This window comes from Ambystoma mexicanum, chromosome 2q (genome assembly GCF_040938575.1).
Source record: "Ambystoma mexicanum isolate Mex_15411 chromosome 2q, UKY_AmexF1_1, whole genome shotgun sequence".
Lineage (NCBI taxonomy): Eukaryota > Metazoa > Chordata > Amphibia > Caudata > Ambystomatidae > Ambystoma > Ambystoma mexicanum.
In genome coordinates, this window is record NC_090924.1 from 1,180,754,024 (window position 1) to 1,180,762,190 (window position 8,167).

Consider the following 8,167-nt stretch of genomic DNA (forward strand, 5'->3'; position numbering starts at 1 on the left):
TATTGAAAGATAGGGTGTGCTGGGTCTAGCAAGTACAATGCTAAGTAGAGTCAATTTCACTCTACTACTCTGGGAAACAGTAGTTTATCCCAGAGAAGGTATTTAAACCTTGGGAATTCTAAAATACTTCCCTGTGCCACTGCACTGAAGGTGCTGTGTGACAATTGTAAAAGATGATGCCTATGGATTTTGGTAGACTCCATACCCAAAAAGAAACACAGAGGTAACATTCACTCAAAAATACATGAGAGGGTGGGAACAAAGGGTCACTCTCTCTCCAAGTAAAATAAATCAGGTCCTCAAAATCCAGCAACGTTGCTGGGGGTCTCTAAGGTAGAGGGAATTAGCATATTTTTGAGAATTCTGACCAACAAGAAGCAAATGTCAAACTCATAGTTAAGCTCCTCTTATTTGCAATGTCATACTCATCTCCACTCTCTTTACCAGCATCACATTGTTCTCTAGAGTAATCCCTTTCCCATGTATTCATATTTGTGTTAACCGGTTCCAAATATAAATCTATTTTGTCCTTTGATCTTGTAATTGATAAATAGTTGGCAAATATATGTTGCTTCCTTGAGCTATCATATACTGAAGTCCACCATGCCATCACAGTTTATGCCTGTCAGCTTAGAAAACCTCACAATAAAAAAAGTGCAACTCAATATTAACACCACTAATTCTGTAACTTGCATGGTTCAACCTAAAATACAACAAAGATACATATTCATAAAATAATGGTTGGGCTAATTGGATCATACATTTTCAACAAAGTAATTTTCCCATGTTTTAACTTAACCAGTTTAATCCTGCCCAGTCAAACCAAATGTACACTACCCTATTATTGGAAAACCCTTCACATCATTGTGAATAATGTGATCATAATTAATTCAAAGTGCACGATATTGGTATTTATCCCCAACCATCGGAAGCTCAACCTCATTTTCAACTGTGGTGTTCTGATTACAAGTGATGATTTTTTAATTATCCTGGCTTATTTTATGGCCTGATAGAATTAAGAACTCTTAATATGTGCTTTCCAAATTGTATTTCTAACCAGATATCTGTATATCATCAGCAAACATGGACAATTTATGCATGGCAAATCCTTATTCTCGAATCATCTAGCCCCCGGTTCAATTTATATTACAAACAAAAATGGTAAAAAAAAGGTATGCCAAGTGTGTTCCACTAGACATCAGATACCCCATTGTTCGACAAACATTGACTACTACTTCGGCAGGGTGATCTTGTAGGAAAGAATGATTATTCTTGTGAATCCAAGGGTACATTAAATGATGACAGTACAAACAGAGAGATCACTATGAGACATGATCATCATCACCAAGTACCATTGCTAAAGAGAGGCAACATTCAACTGCTGTGTAAATGGTGACTTTAATAACTTTACTTTCTGCAGCGTTATGTATGCACTTTGTCAGGATGCTTCTTTTAAGGAAGTTGCTCCCCTTGTGACAACTTCCTTTTCTCCCTGTTACTGTGAGAGCATGCTTCTCTGCCTTACAGACTGCTTCTACTTCAACCCCTTCAACATGTAACAGTTCTTACAAAATTCTAAACAACCACGGTTCAACTTCTGCTGCTACAACTTGATATTGTGGAAATGTTATTAAGCAACTTAAACCTCTACAGATTGGTAAGGCACCCTTCTTTCCACTTCTACCAGAAAGGGCAGCCTCTTTGCCTTTCCTCTAAGTCTTGTAGCTACCACAGAATCTGCTTCAGCTCCGGACTGCCACAGTGTCAGCTTTACTGATGTGTAATTCTTTCTTATTACAAGCACCCAGCTCCCTTCCCCAGGTTCATATGCATGTATGTGTCTCCAGATTTTACCTCAAAGCTGTAATGCCACTCTCCCAGTTTCATTTGACTTTGCCTCCCTTGTATCAGAGGAGCCTGGCTTAGTACCAGCTTCAACAACTTCAAGACAACGTGCTTCAGTTCCTATTTTGGCTGGTTCCCTCTTTAGGAGATTTTGCCTACTGGCTTGGGCAAAGCGTGTTCTACTTCGGAGTTAAACAACTTCTTCAACTTGAATGTAGGATTTTACAAGAGTTAAGGTTCAAATCAAAATCAAGTTTAGGCTCACGCAATGGCTTCTTTATGGTAAACTTCAACTTGCGTCTCTTCTTTAACAATGATCAGGAAACATAATATTGCATATGCAGCATCCCTGAAGTGGTTTCCTTGTAACTGAATGGGAAAGTCTGCTACTGCTTATGAGATCATTATCTCTTCCGTTCTCCCTGTTAATAGGAGACACACAACTACTCCGGTCAATGATTTTAAAGTAACAATGGGAAAAGGAAGACTTTCTTCACACGCAATCACTTCAGTTATTGCTGGATAAAAGTGATACATTTCCCTTTGTTTGACAAGACTTCCAAAACTACAAAGACTTTCACTCGCTTTACCTTCGACACAAATGAAGTTCAGCTGGTTACAGTTATCGGCAAGGAGTTTCTGCTGCTCGGGAGTACGGCCCTTCATTTACTGGCTCCAGTATTGCAGCAGCTGTGGGTTGCCTCATCTTCTCAACGTTTTTTTCTCCGATACTGCTACCACAGACACTCTCAGGATCCACACCTTTCCTCAGCACGGGTGTCTCGGATCTGGCCTCATTAATGGAAAGTCTTCCTTTCTCCAGCTTCCCTCTGCTTGCTTCTGCACACAGGCCTCAGGTAAAACACAGGACTTCAGCTCTGCATTCACAAAAATCAGGTGCATCTGGAAACACCGCCAACATTCGTCAGTCTCTTCCAATGCAGCCACAGCCAGACAGGGTTTGTGAGCACAGGACCAACCCAGAGCCTGCAGGTGAAATCTGCATTTTCTTTGCATCTGCATCCCTTCTGTGGTCACACTACTTTGTGAACTGCCAGCCTCCAGTTCTGTTTCTTCTACTGCTGCTGCCGACCTTCCAGCTCTTGCTCCTGTATCTTTCAGTGGCACCCTCCTGCAGCAGCCTTTTATGCCCCTCAGGTGGGTTAATTGGCTTTATGTGCAGACCCTCAGTCTTAATTGCCTGACCTTGCTATAGGCTTTTAGGCTTGCCTACCTGTTCTCTACCTCTTCATGCCTCTTTAGCCCTCTTGTTCGTCACAGTCCCTGAGAGAATCTGAGCCATGTAGTCGCTTTCAAGGAATTATGTTTTTCCTACTGCTTTGATGGTTTTAGCATCAACTTAATTTCCCTCAATATTTCTTATAAGAGGGGCTGTGGGACTTAACCCGTTTAGAGAGAGATGGTACTGGAAGGGCTACATTTTCATGATCCCTTTTGGTATACATTTGATATGAAAGTGGAGACTCTGGGAGAATAAAGAATGGTCCTGGGGATAGGAAAGTTTTAGCCTTGTTATGCCTAGGTTTTGTTGCCTTAGTTTTGACTATAGGTGGAAATTCATGAGAAATGCACAAGCTATATCCTCTCTCAGAATGTCCTAGGAGTTATCCAGAGAACCGTACCATGTCTCTCCATGTGAACTCTCCCCACTACCCTGGGTCCTGCCTCCACCCAGTTGATCCTCCCGCAGTACACCACCCCCAGGATTGGGATCAGGAAGCGTCTGCCCGCTCCTGGTCACCTGGGAGGAGACTCTAGGCTGGGTTTTAGTGGATGATCCACAGGATTCTCCACACCACATTAAGTAAAGATATCAGTGAATGTGTCTAACACATTTCTGCATCTTATACTTCTATCTAAGAATGGTAGCAGTCAACACGATTCTATGAGATATGAGTAATTAAATGAATTAGCTGGTTGTAACAAACTATGAGCGGCATTGGAGCACTCAATACTAGAACAATGTTTATGAAATTCTTCAGAAGCAACCTAGCTCCCGATACCTTGTTGATGTCCATCTCCTTTTTCTCATTTGATAGAATTGCTGTCCAATACCTCCCTTTTGGCTTGGTTAACCATAAACCTGCTAAATACTTTCAGTGATGCACCATCTTTAATATAAAGATGGGAAGAGCCATTTTTTAAACATCCCAACATACGATCTTTATAGTTATGTGAGGAAGGCACGGTATCGCGAAGTAAACAGACACAATGGATAAAAGTTTAAAAAACCTTTATTTAGGAATTTGCTTGGGATGGTAGAATTCCTAACTGGCCCTAACTCTAAAATGAAAGTAATCTCAACCATTAAACAATAACAAATACATCCAAGTCAGTCTGGTCAAAATAAAAAAGGCCTATCCTAAGGAAACCTAGCCTTGCCCTCCTTCTCAAGATAACAAATGTGTTAAGGGAATACAAAAAGGAAAATAGTGTGTCAAATAAATGTCAGGATGGCTTCAGCACCAACTCCCTTCCCCTGGTTCAAGCCCATGTGGTCTAGAGAGTCTCTTACTAAACAAAGGATAGATGGATGGCACAGTTCCATCAGTCTTGCACACTTTGGCTTATTGGTACAGTTCAACAGTTCACTCTTAGGCTTTCAATTTCTGATACGTCAATCACTTCCTTAGGCTTCACACACCTTGTCGTCAATACTCAGTTCATATGCTCTCAGTTTCTCACAATTATGCACAGGCTTCCCTCCGCTGGGCGCATGCCTGTCTAGTTTCATTTTAGCACACAATTTCTTACAGTTCTGCACAGGCTTCCCTCTGCCTGGCTCGAGCCTCTCTTGTTCTTGGTGGGGGGTCCCTTCCCCACATTTTATCTAACACATGTTTCACTGTTGAAGACTTTTGAAACTGCAAGGAATTTACATAGATGTCTGCTTGACCACTTTGACCTCTCTTTCCATATTCCTTCAATTCACAATCTTCTGTTACAGCACCAATGTCTCTTGGTACTTGTAGTTCTTATTCTCTTTCACTTGCCTTCTTGGCCTTTTCCAAAGTTCTTACGTTTTACTTTTGCCATCTTGGCAGGTTTCACAATTCACATATTTCATTTTTCTCTTATTCAACTTTCTTAATTTTTTTCTCTGCTTGTAATATTGTTCAAAAGTTCAGAACATTTCACAGAGACTTTCTAATGTGCAACTTACTCTTACCGCAGGTCCACTCAGCTACTTTTTAACAATTGCTCTCTTCATTCGCATTTTATCGACACTCGCGCAACCTTCAACTTTCCTATCACAGTCACTTTCCCTTTAACATCAACCAGACTTTTGTTGCCCCCGATAACTCACTGGTTGTGTTAAATGAATGTCTCCTCTTTTCCTTGCTGCTCAAGGCCGTTACCAACGCCTCCTCTGCTCATCCCCAACTCTGCTGTTGACACGGGAGGGTCGTGGGCAGTTTCGTGGCACCTTGAAGGTTACTTTCCACCGATCGCTCGGCTCTGCTGTTCAAACACTCACGACTTCCCGAAAGCTTGGAAATCTTTCCTGCCTTTCTCTCAATTCTCTCAACCGTTGATCAGCCCTTTGGCCTTCCAACTCGCACAGCCTGGTTCACATCAGCCTCGAAGAGCTGTTCCTTCTCGTACCCAGCCTCGTTCAAAGTGTGCCTGTGCGCGCCACCTTTTATTTTCACAGGGATTCTTAATAAGTGTCAGGTGTACATTATTAGAGCTACATGTCTGACTCTGCCTGGCCTCATGACGGGGCCAAAGCAAGTCAGGGGATGTAATCCTTTTTACCTCATTCCTCATCATCCTTGGTGCAGTACTTTTGTCAAGTGGGGAGGAATTATAGAAGTTGTAGTTTCCCATAAAATAAACCGGGATAGGGGTTAGATGGGTTGTGGAAAAAGGGGGATCCCATGCATCACCATTGGGTGCTTCTCTCCTTGTGATCACCTAGGTGATCCTCCCTTGCTTGCCCACCCCCATGGTTGGGATCCAAACCAATGGCCTTTCCCTGGCCACCTGAGTATGGGATCCCCACGGACTACGTTGTGAAACACCCTCTGGTTTTTCACAGTTAATTGAAAAGACATCCCCCCTCCCCTAAATCTCTTAGCAATTCCCTTTGGATTCTCGCTCTTAGATTGCAATTACAATTGCTTAGCCATTTAACTATAATATTCACAGGCAGCTGCATTATGATTAAGAAATAGTTTAAAAAGTGGTATTTGTTAGATATTTTTGAACCCCCTGGAATACCTCTTTCCAGAAGTGACATGCCCTGAATGTTGTTCACTTGTTTTTCCCAAGTTTCTTTCTGACTCATTATATTTTTTGTTCTTTTGTAACCCTGCAGAGCATAAGGTAATTGCTTACATATTAGCTTCATAGTAAACATCAATTCTCTCATAGATGCCTTCATACAGTTTTTGCCAGCTTCTTTTTGTAAAAAGTGTATTAATAAATCATGGAATATCAACTGCCCATTGTCATACCCCAAACCTCTCCTTTCCTGAGAAGCAATTGCATTGTGGCCGTATTGCTTAAATGTTTCAATAATTCAAGTTCCTCCAGAAATCTGCTCATATGAGACAAACATTCAATAGATCTTGGAATATGATTTATAATAATGGGAACAATTGTTTAACCAATATTTCCAGGTTTTGTTTTTTTGTTTAAATCTTTTTTATTCAGTTTAACATGTCAGTCATACAGTAATCACAAAGTAGCCCCAATTTCCACATTTTGGTTTTAGCAGTATGATAACAAAAACAATAACACTGACACAAGTTAACCTAGTAACTAGCAGCTTTCAAAACTTACATCTGGGAGCTCTATGGGCACGTAATCATGTATGGGACAAATTCGGGCAGCAGCCTATTTATTAGCTGTGTTGTTCGTATAAGCCCCCACCCCCATTCAGCCTCCCCACTGCTCCAAAATGTCTTTCCTGATATTTCAAACATTCTGTCTCTATCTGGGTAGAGTACTTCAAGGGGGTTTGTCATCTGGTGAGAAAAACATTGATTGCACCAACGCGTTCCAGGCTACCACATTGTCGCTTCCCTCTGTTATCCCCTTTTGCATAGCCCTATACCAAACCACTGATTCTGCCATGGACCAGCGTTTCAAGTCACTCCACCAGCAGTCTATTCCAAGCTATGGCCATCCATATTTTTGCTAGCACACATGCAAAATCTAACATCCTAGTTACCAGTCTAGCCTTTGAAATATTCCGAGCAGGCATGCCTCTCGCGACCAGCTACATTTGGTGATTCCACCCCGCTTCATCCTGACCTCAACCTACCACCATAACTGCTTAATCACTGTGCACTTCCAATACATGTGAATCATATCTGCTCCCTCCGATGTACATCTAGGGCATCCAGTATGTGTCGAGCATGGGAATTGTGATATCCTATATGGTCTCATATATGCTCTATGTAGAACATATAACTGAGTGAGTTTACACCTGGAGTTCCTGGACACTGTCTTTGTGTATAGCAGTGTGTGCACCGATTCTTGATCAGTGAATTATCGGCCCAAATCTGTCTTCCATTTGGATTTTACCCTTCGTGTATGCCTTTGCAGTCCCAATAACAACCTCTAGTACAGTCTTGAGACCCCCACGACAGCCCTAAAAAATGTCATAAAATAATCACAGAGAACAGTCTTCTCTAGGTTTTCAGTGAATACCTGCCATCGTGTAGTAGTCTAGCATATGCCAAAAACGGACCTGTGTTCACCCCTGTCTTTTCTACTATGTCTTGGAACTCTAGGAGCTCACCAGACCCCCATACCACTACCCCTTTTTCCTCGCATCGGGACCAAATGAGTTTACAGGCCATTTTATCCGCCCCGTAGACTGCTGCTAAGGGTATGTTTGGAGAATAGGCTTTGCCCAAATTTAGTGATTGCCTAGTTTGTGTCCAAATTCTCTTACCGCACTGCAATATATGCAGAGAGTCCCGGATTCTTTTGTCTTCTAGCCAGAGCACCTCTTTCAGCAGATACGGTTCTATCGTTTTCTGCAATAACCTAGTTCCCTGTGTCTCCTCATCAGATAGTCACAACGCAACACACTGGAGCTGCCCTGCTAAGTAATACAGTGCTAGGTGTGGCAGCTTCACCCCAGCCTCCATGTATTCTCTACACAACGTGCCTAGAGCAATTCTACATCTACCCGAGACCCATATGAACCCCTCAATGTAGCGTTTATCTCCCTGAAAAAGGACTTTGGGATATAAAATGGCACATTTATGAAATGATTCAGCAGATGAGGAAGAATCCCCATCTTGATGAGCGCTACCATTCCGCTGAGAGTGGAAGTTTCTTC